Source organism: Miniopterus natalensis, chromosome 2, assembly GCF_054644295.1.
Source record: "Miniopterus natalensis isolate mMinNat1 chromosome 2, mMinNat1.hap1, whole genome shotgun sequence".
In the NCBI taxonomy this organism is placed as follows: Eukaryota; Metazoa; Chordata; class Mammalia; order Chiroptera; family Miniopteridae; genus Miniopterus; species Miniopterus natalensis.
Window position 1 is genome coordinate 77,867,810 of NC_142082.1, and position 9,309 is coordinate 77,877,118.

The 9,309-nt window shown below is 38.4% G+C and overlaps 1 pseudogene; it reads left to right on the forward strand.

Moving 5' to 3' along the window:
- Positions 1-435: 435 nt before the first annotated feature.
- On the forward strand, positions 436-997 carry LOC107537738 (peptidyl-prolyl cis-trans isomerase FKBP11 pseudogene; annotated as a pseudogene).
- Positions 998-9,309: the final 8,312 nt, after the last annotated feature.

The window sequence follows — 9,309 nt, forward strand, 5'->3', positions numbered from 1 at the left end:
TAGGATGCAGGATATTGTGGTTTGATTCCTGGTCAGAGCACATGCCTGGGTTGTGGGCTCGATCCCCCGTCAGGCACATGCAGGAGGCAGCTAATCAATGACAACTCTCTCATCACTGATGTTTCTATCTCTCTCTCTCCCTCTTCCTTCCTCTCTGAAATCAATAAAGATATTTTTTTTAAAAAAAGAAGTGACTGGCATGAAATATTCAAAGTGATGAAAAGCAAGGACTTACAACCAAGATTACTTTATCCAGCATGGCTATCATTTAAAATTGAAGGGGAAAAAAAAGAACTTCCCAGACAAGAAAAATCTAAAGGAGTTCATTACCACCAAACCAGTATTACAAGAAATGTTAAATGGCTTGCTTTAAGAAGAGAGACCACCACCCTAGCAGCCTGTCCTGGTGTCCCGTGCTCTGCTCCATTTTCAGTCATGACCCTGCACCCGTCACTACTCCCACTCTGTCTGCTGCTACTCAGTGGGAAGGTGTGCCAGGCTGACTGGGTTCAAAACCAAAAGTCCTATCCAAACCCTCCAAGTGGAGACCCTGGTGGAGCCCCCAAACCGTGTGAGAGTCCACTGCCTTTGGAGACACACTTTACATACACTACACAGACAGCTTGGTAGATGGATGCATTATTGACACTTCTCTTACCAGAGACCCTCAGGTTATAAAATTTGGCCAAAAGCAGGTGATCCCAGAGAGAAGCAAAGGGCAATCATTCCTTCTCACCTGGCCTCTGGAAAACAGAGATTTCCACCATCTATCCCAGTGGATGCAGTGCTGCATTTTGACATGGAGCTGGTTGCACTGATCCATGCCAACTACTGGCAAAAGTGGATGAAGGGCATTTTGCCTCTGGTAGTCATGGCCGTGGTGCCAGCCCTTCTGTTTCTCATTGGGTATCACCTATACAAAAAGGCCAAAAAGAAGCTCAAGGAAGAGAAACAAAACAAGAGCAAAAAAGAAATAATAATAATTTTTAAAACTTAAAAAAAAAAGAGAAAATTTAAAAAAAACACAGGAACATAGTTATAAAGAATAAAATGGCAATAAATATATACCTATCACTAATCACTTGAAATGTAAATGGCTTAAATGCTCCAATCAAAAGACATAGGGTAGCTGAATAGATAAGGGAACAACACTCATATATATGCTTGTCTCCAAAAGACTCACCTCAGAATGAAAGATACACACAGACAAAAAGTAAAGGGATGGAAAAAGATATTTCATGCAAATAGAAATGAAAAAAAAGCTGCAGTAGCAATACTTAGATATATCAGATAAAATAGACTTTATTTATTTATTATTATTTTTTAATCCTCGCCTGAGGATAGTTTTTTCATTGCTTTGTAGAGAGAGTGGAAACAAGAGAGAGAGAGACAAACATCGATGTGAGAGAGACACATCAATTGGTTACCTCCTGCAGGTGCCCCTGCTGGGGCCAGGATTGAGCCAGCAACCAAGGTACGTGCCCTTGGCTGGAATTGAACCCAGGACATTTCAGTCCATGGGCCGATGCTCTAACCACTGAGCATAACTGGCTAAGGCAGAAAAAATAGACTTTAAAACAAAAGCTATAATAAGAGATAAATAAGGACTTTATATAATGATAAGGGATCAATCCATAAAGAATATGATATAAACCTTGTAAACATTTATGCACCCATATAGAAGCACCTAAATACATAAAGTAAATCTTGAGGGGCATAAAGGAGAGATTGACAGTAATACAGTCATAGTAAGGGATTTTAACACCCTATTGACATCAATGTATAGATCTTCCAAACAGAAAATCAACAAGGAAACAGCAGCCTTAAATGACACACTAGGTCAGATTGATTTGATATCTTCAGGAAATTTTACTCCAAAGCAGCAGAATATACATTCTTTTCAAGTGCACATGAAACACTTTCTGGGATAGACCACATGTTAGGACACAAAACAAATCTCAATACATTTAAGAAGATTAAAATCATATCAAACATCTTCTCTGACCATAACGTTATGAAACTAGAAATCAATTACAAGACAAAAACTGAAAAACATGCAAAGACATGGAAGTCAAGTGATATGTTACTAAACAATGAATGGGCTAACAATGAAATAAAGGAAAAAATAAAAAGATGCCTTGAAATAAATGAAAATGAGAACACAACAACCTAAAATCTGCGGGTGCAGTGAAAGCACTCATAAGAGGGAAATTCATATCATTGCAGGCCTACTTCAAGAAACAAGAAAAATCTCAATCTAATTTTACACTTAAAGGTGTTTGAAAAAGAATAAAAAACAAAGTCCAAAATGAGTAGAAGACAAGAAATAATAGAGATCAGAGCAGAAAGAAACCAAAATAGTCTAAAAAACAATACACAAGAAATGAACCCAAGAGCTTGTTCTTAAGAGGTAAACAAGATTGGAAAACCTTTCACCAGACTAATCAAGAAAAAAAAGAAGACCCAATAAAATCAGAAATGAAAGAGAAATAACAGCTGAACCCACAGAAATACAAAGAACTGTAAGAAAACATGAACAACTATATACTAACTAATTGGACAATCTTGAGGAAATGGATCAATTCCCAGAAACTTAACAATCTTCCAAAACTGAATCAAGAATAATCAAAATCTGAAAAGAGTCACTAGGGACACCCGAAGACAACAAGAGAAACAAAAACAAGAACACTGGAGTAGACATTAGCCTCAGACATCAAGGCTACAGCAAATAATAACACAGCCTAACTCCTAGCCAAATATGCATAAAACTTTATAGTAAAGGCCTATCTACCTAAGTTCCTTTTATGTGATACAATGTTTGTCTTTCAACAACAAAAAAAATTACAAGGCATGCTAAAAAGCAAAAAAAAAAAAAAAAAAAAAAAGTTAATCAAAATCTGAATATACTGGTTACAACTAATGAAATTGAAGCAGCAATAAAAAATAAAACTACCAACAAACCAAAGGCATCCAAGTTGGAAAGGAAGAAGTAAAACTAATTTGCAGATGACATGATACTGTATATAAAAGACCCTAAAGATTCCATCAAAAAACTACTAGGACTGATAAATAAATTCAGTAAAAAAGCAGGATAAATAAATATCCAGAAATCAGCTGAATATTTATATATCAATAAAGAAATATCAGAAAAGGAAACTAAGAAAACAATCCCACTTACAATTGCATAAAAAAGAATCCCTAGGAATAATTTTTTTTTTTCCAGAAGGCACTGCCAGAAACAAATTTACTTATACAAGGACACACAATGTAATGGGTTACAAAATACTTAACTGAAAACTATATCCAGGGAGACAAAGCAAGGAATGGATTTACATGAGAACCAGACCAGCCACGGGAAGATGGGGGCGGGTAAGGGTTCCAGAGCTGGGACTCAGAATGGGGAGGCCTAACACACTGAGCCCAGCCCTATCCCCATCCCCTAGGAGGATCTAGAACACACAAGACACAAGTGCACAGTGAACTGATGGTGGTGGGACTCCTGCCCCTCCCCTGACTCCCTCAACCTTCCTCAGGCCCCCATCAGGGTAATAAATATGTAAAACAGATTGGTGGAGCCCTAGGGATGGGACAAAAGTATATGTAGTGTTGGGAAGGAGGGAGGAAGACTTAGCCCCCTAGGAGCCACTTCCCATCTTTGGTTTCCTACAGGCTGGACAGCATTTCCTAGAAACCTTGTGGGCCACCAGCCCCAGAAATGGCTAGGCTGGGTGGCTGGGAAAGAGAAAGGGCAGCAGCCCCTCCTGATCTTGGCCTCCTTGGGCTGGAGGCCAGCAAAGGAAGCCCAGGAGACGGGAAGCTCCAGCTGAGGGCAGACTCCTGGGTTCCTGGGTTCTGGCCCTGCCCCTTCTAGAGCCCCCATTCTCACCATCCCCAGGCTTCAAAACAAAAAGTCCCAGGGAAAAGGTGGGCCACTGACCCTCTACTTGCAGCATGCTGGATGGGGGAAATCTGGTCCTGACCAGCAGGGGCGCTCTCACTAGCTTACAGCGCCCCCTGCAGGGACCACCTCCTCCTCCTCCCCAGCCTGTGCCAGCAGAGAGGCAGGAAGGCCAACAGAGTAAGGTAGAAAGCAGGCGTGGATCTGTGGCTCCTCCAGGCCCCTCAGAACCCAGGAGTCCAGCCCCATCCCTCCCCACCCACTCCAGCCCCTGGAAGGGGAAACAGGCCCTGAGGAATGTAAAGCAAGATAGCCCTGCCCACAGACCTCAGGCCCACATCCTAGGGCATAAGCCTTCCCTCTGGTGCTGAGGCCAAGAGAAAGAAATCTGTGTAGAGATGGTGAGGACAACTGGGGGAAAAGGACAGGGAATCATCAAGCTGGAGCCCACCTCCCCTCCACTCAACATCCTAGACTACAGAGAGACCCTCCAGAGCCTCCAAAGGCTAGAGAGGGGAGGAGGGTGAAATTAAGGCATTTCCCCTAGGAATAAATTTAACCAAGGAGGTAAAAGACCTGTACTCAGAAAATTATAAGACACTGAAGAAATTGAAGATACAAATAAGTGGAAGCATATACCATGTTCATAGATGAGAAGAATTAACATCATTAACATGTCCACACTACCCAAAGGAACCTATAGATTCAATGCAAATATTATCAAGGTACCAATGGTGTATTTCACAGAACTAGAACAAATATTATGAAAATTTATATGGAACCACAAAATACCCCAAAATAGCAACAGCAATATTGAGAAAGAAGGACAAAGTTGGAGGAATCATGCTACCTGATATCAAACTATATTACAAGGCCATAGTGATCAAAACAGCATAGTACTGGCATAAAAGCAGACATATAGATCAATGGATCAGAATAGAGAGCCCAGAATAAACCCACACCTTTATAGTCAATTAATACATGACAAAGCAAGCAAGAACATACTATGGGGTAAACACAGTCTATTCAATAAATGGCACTGGAAAAATTGGACAGATAAGTGCAAAAAAAAAAAAAAAAAAGAAAGAAACTAGACCACCTTCTTACACCTTAAACAGAATTAACTAAAAATAGATTAAAGACTTAAATGTAAGACTCAAAACCATAAAAATCTTAGAAGAAATAGGCAGTAAAATCTCGTGGCATTTCTGTTTTATTGCCTTGGTCAAGGGAAACAAAAGAAAATATAAACAAATGGTACTACATTAAGCTAAAAAGTTTTTGTACAGCAAAGGAAATCATCAACAAAGTGAAAAGACAACCCACTGAATGGGAGAACATATTTGCCAATACATCTGATAAGGGTTTAATATTCAAAATTTATAAAGAACTTATATAACTCAACACCAAAAAATATCCAAACAATCTAATTAAAAAACAAAGGACCTAAATAGACACTACTCCAAAGAGGACATACAGATGGCCATTAGATATATAAAAAGATGCTCAACACCACTAATCATTAGGGAAATGCAAATTAAAACCACAATGAGATATCTCCTCATACCTGTCAGAATTGCTGTCATCAGTAAATCAACAAATAAGTGTTGACAAGGATGTCAAGAAAAGGGAACCTCAGTACTTAGTACACTGCTGGTGAGAATGCAGATTGATGCAGCCACTGTAGAAAACAGTATGGAGGTTCCTCAAAAATTAAAAATGGAACTGCCTTATGACCCAGCAATTCCACTTCTGGGGATATATCTGAAAAAAAAAAAACCCAAAAACCAAAACCACTAATTTGAAACAGTATGTGCATCCCTTTATTCATTGCAGCGTTATTTCCAAGCCAAGATTTGGAAGCAACCTAAGTGTCCATCATTAGATGAATGGATAAAAAATCTTTTTTTAAAGATTTTTATTGACTTTTTTTTTAGTCCTCACCTGAGGATATATTTTTCCATTGATTATTTTGGAAAGAGTGGAAAGGAGGGAGGAGGGAGAGAGAGAGAAACATTGATGTGAAAGAGACAGATTAAGTGGCCTCCTTTCTCATGTGCCCTGAGGGGCCAGGGATTAAATGTGCAACTGAGGTACATGCCCTTGACCAGGAATCCAACCTGTAACCCTTTGGTTTTCAGTCCAGTGCTCTAACCACTAAGCACATCGCTCAGGGCTACATTTACACAGTGAAATACTACTTTACTAAAAATGTAGTAAATCTTACCTTTTGTGACAGCATGGATGGACCTCGAAAATATTATGCTAAGTGAAATAAGCCAGTAAGAGAAAGACAAGTGATGTATATGTGGAATCTAGTGGACAAAATAAGCAAAATAGACTCATAGATACAGAGAACAGACAGCTGTCACAGGGAAGGGAGTTGAGGGGGCAGGGTGAAAAAGGTGAAGGGATTTAGAAAAACCAAAAAACAACTCATAGACACAGACAATAACATGGTGATTACCAGAGTGAAAGGGGGGATATAGGAGAGGCTAAAGGGGGAATAAATGATGACAGAAGGAGACTTGTCTTTGGGTGGTGAACATAATATACAGATGATGTATTATAGACTCGTACATTTGAAACCTATATAATTTTATTAACCAATGTTATCCCAATAAATTTAATAAATTTTTTTTTTAAAAAGACTGAAAGACATTTAAGAAAATGTTAATGAGATTGTTGGCTATTTTTATTGTCTTCTTTATATTTTCTAATATTTTTTCAATTTTCTATGAGTAGGTAAATAATTTTAAAGTAACTGCTAAAATGTTAACTAAAAGTAGTATGTCTCTTGCCCTAGCCAGTGGTCTCAGTGGTTAGAGCATTGGCCCGTGTTCCGAAGGGCCGTGGGTTGGATTCCTGGTCAAGGGCATGTACCTGGGTTGCAGGTTTGATCCCCAGCCCCAGCTGAGGTGCACGCAGGAGGGAGCTGAACGATGTGTCTCTCTCATATCTCTCTCTCCTGCTCCTCCTCCTCCCTCTCTTTCTTGCCCTCTCCCTTTCCCCTCTCTAAAAGTCAATGGAAAAAAATACCCTCAGGTGAGGATTAAAATAATAATAATAATAAAATAAAAGTATTACCTCTCAAAAACAAAAATGAAAGGAAGCAAAAAAAGAAAAGAAAAAGGTAGTATCTCACTTCATTTCAATTCATTGAGTTATAATATTAACATTACATATTTTTTTTCTGTGCAATTAAAAAAAAAAAGTCCATTGATTTCAGAGAGAAGAAGGGAGAGGGAGAGGGAGATAGAAACATCAATGAGAGAGTTATTGATCAGCTGCCTCCTGCACACCCCCTACTGGGGATTGAGCCCACAACCAGTGCACTTGCCCTGACTGGGAATCAAACCGCGATCTCCTGGATCATAGGTCGATGCTCAACCTCTGAGCCATGCCGGCCAGGCTGTGTATGTTTTTTAATAAAAGAGATCTTGGAACTTCTCAGCCTCCATAATCATATGAGCCAACTGTTTATTCCCTCTCTCGCTCTCTCTCTCTCTATGTGTGTGTGTGTGTGTAGGTTCTATTGGTTCCTTTTCTCTAGAGAACCCTGACTAATACACCAGTATATAGTAAATGCTTAAATATATTTTGAATGACAGAATCAATTATAGAGAAATTTAGAGATGGAGAGGATGGATGCTTAGTACTGAGGTAGCTATGGGAAATGGATGGTTGCCCAAACTGGCCTGTGAGACTAGGGGCTAAGCTAAATTCTTGAGCCGCTAATAGGGCATAGTATGGACAAGCAAGCAGATCATCCTGACTCTTATGGGCGAAAATCCTGGCAACCCCTAAGAGATTCAACGAGCATTCCTATAAGTAAGGGATTAAGGGATGTGATAGCAAGTAACATCAAGAAATGGGAAGAAAACAAACATTTTATTGCCTACTTTCACCAGGCACTCTGCTAGAGCTTCCCATGATCATTTAATTTTCTATCAAACCTGTAAGCTGAAGGCTCCAGTCCCTGAGAAGACTGTAGAAACAAGGATACCTGGCATGAAAACAAGGCAGAGATTCAGCCGCAGAAGAAAATTACAAAGAAACAACAAAATATAAGGGAGGAATTTGTTCATAAGAACAAGATAAAAAGGATGAAGAGGTGAGAGCTTCTAGGATGTTAGTGAGAAGATCATTTTAATAATATTCAATTTACTAGTCTCCAAAGATTCATGTTCTAAAACAACAAGAAAAATAGCTTAACACCTGATTATGCAATATTTGTCATTGATGATGAGCACATCAAAGCTGTCATGACATACACTTAATTTGCCAGATTAATTGATGTTTCTCATCCTCTCTTTAAAATATTCCCACAGCATGGTATATACTCCAAACTAAAAAAAAAATCTCTTTGATATAATTGTGAACTCTGCTCCCACTACAAGTTCAATGCTTGTAGAGTCACTTGCATTTTTCCCCAAGCCACTTGAACTTGTTATTGCGATTTTTTAATTAATTAAATATTATGTAAAACAGTGGAATGTTAAACAAAAGTCACTAAAGAAATTGCTGTCAAATTGGGTGAAGCAAGAAAACTGCAAAAGCCTAGAAAAAGTAAAAATCTACAAGTATTTTCCATTTCAAAAGATTGACAAAATATAACTAGTTCAAGTTAAAATAAGAAGTTTAAGGAATGTAGCATCATTTAAAAATACCTTTGCTTTAATTTACTTCTTTGGTCCACCAATCACCTATGAGTGTTGGATAAGGGAGCTTTTACTATACTCTATACAATACATGTATAGCACTTTTGTTTGTTCTTTCTACAAAAATGCACAATCTGCCCAGAGAAGCAAAATTCAAGGCCAGAGTTCACGATCTTTTAGTGACTTCATTCAGCACATTCCTTGTATACAGAATGTAATCCGAGTCTGTTTAGACTATTCTTCTAAGTCTCAGGGATCATAGGCTCCTATGTGTTAAATTTTGTATTGTGTACATTTATAGCTCATTGGTATTCATAAGATTTCCAGGAATAATGCATTTTGGGGTCAGATTGTTGTTTCAGTATAGGCCAATATGTACATTTTAATAGTTTTCTCTGTAAGGAATCTTAGAAATAATCTAGTGTAATTCTCTTGTATTAAAAATAAGTAAACTGAGGACTAGGGTTAAGGACACTTGCCCAAGGTGCAATTTCATTTTTTTTAAATTAAGGGAAATGTTTAAATAGCCTCAAACATTGTAGCACTTCTAATCCAAAATTCTGAAAGCACTTTTAAATCAGATCATTAATGATTCTGATACCTATATGTGAAATTGTTGTTCTATTTTCTACCAGCTAGGTTGCCTCTTCTCAGACACTGACTGAAAAGGTCAGCATTTTCTTTGAGAGTTGTGTTCATCCTGCGTAAGAAACCTGAAAAACAAGAGCTAATTTTTTTATCACTTCTGTC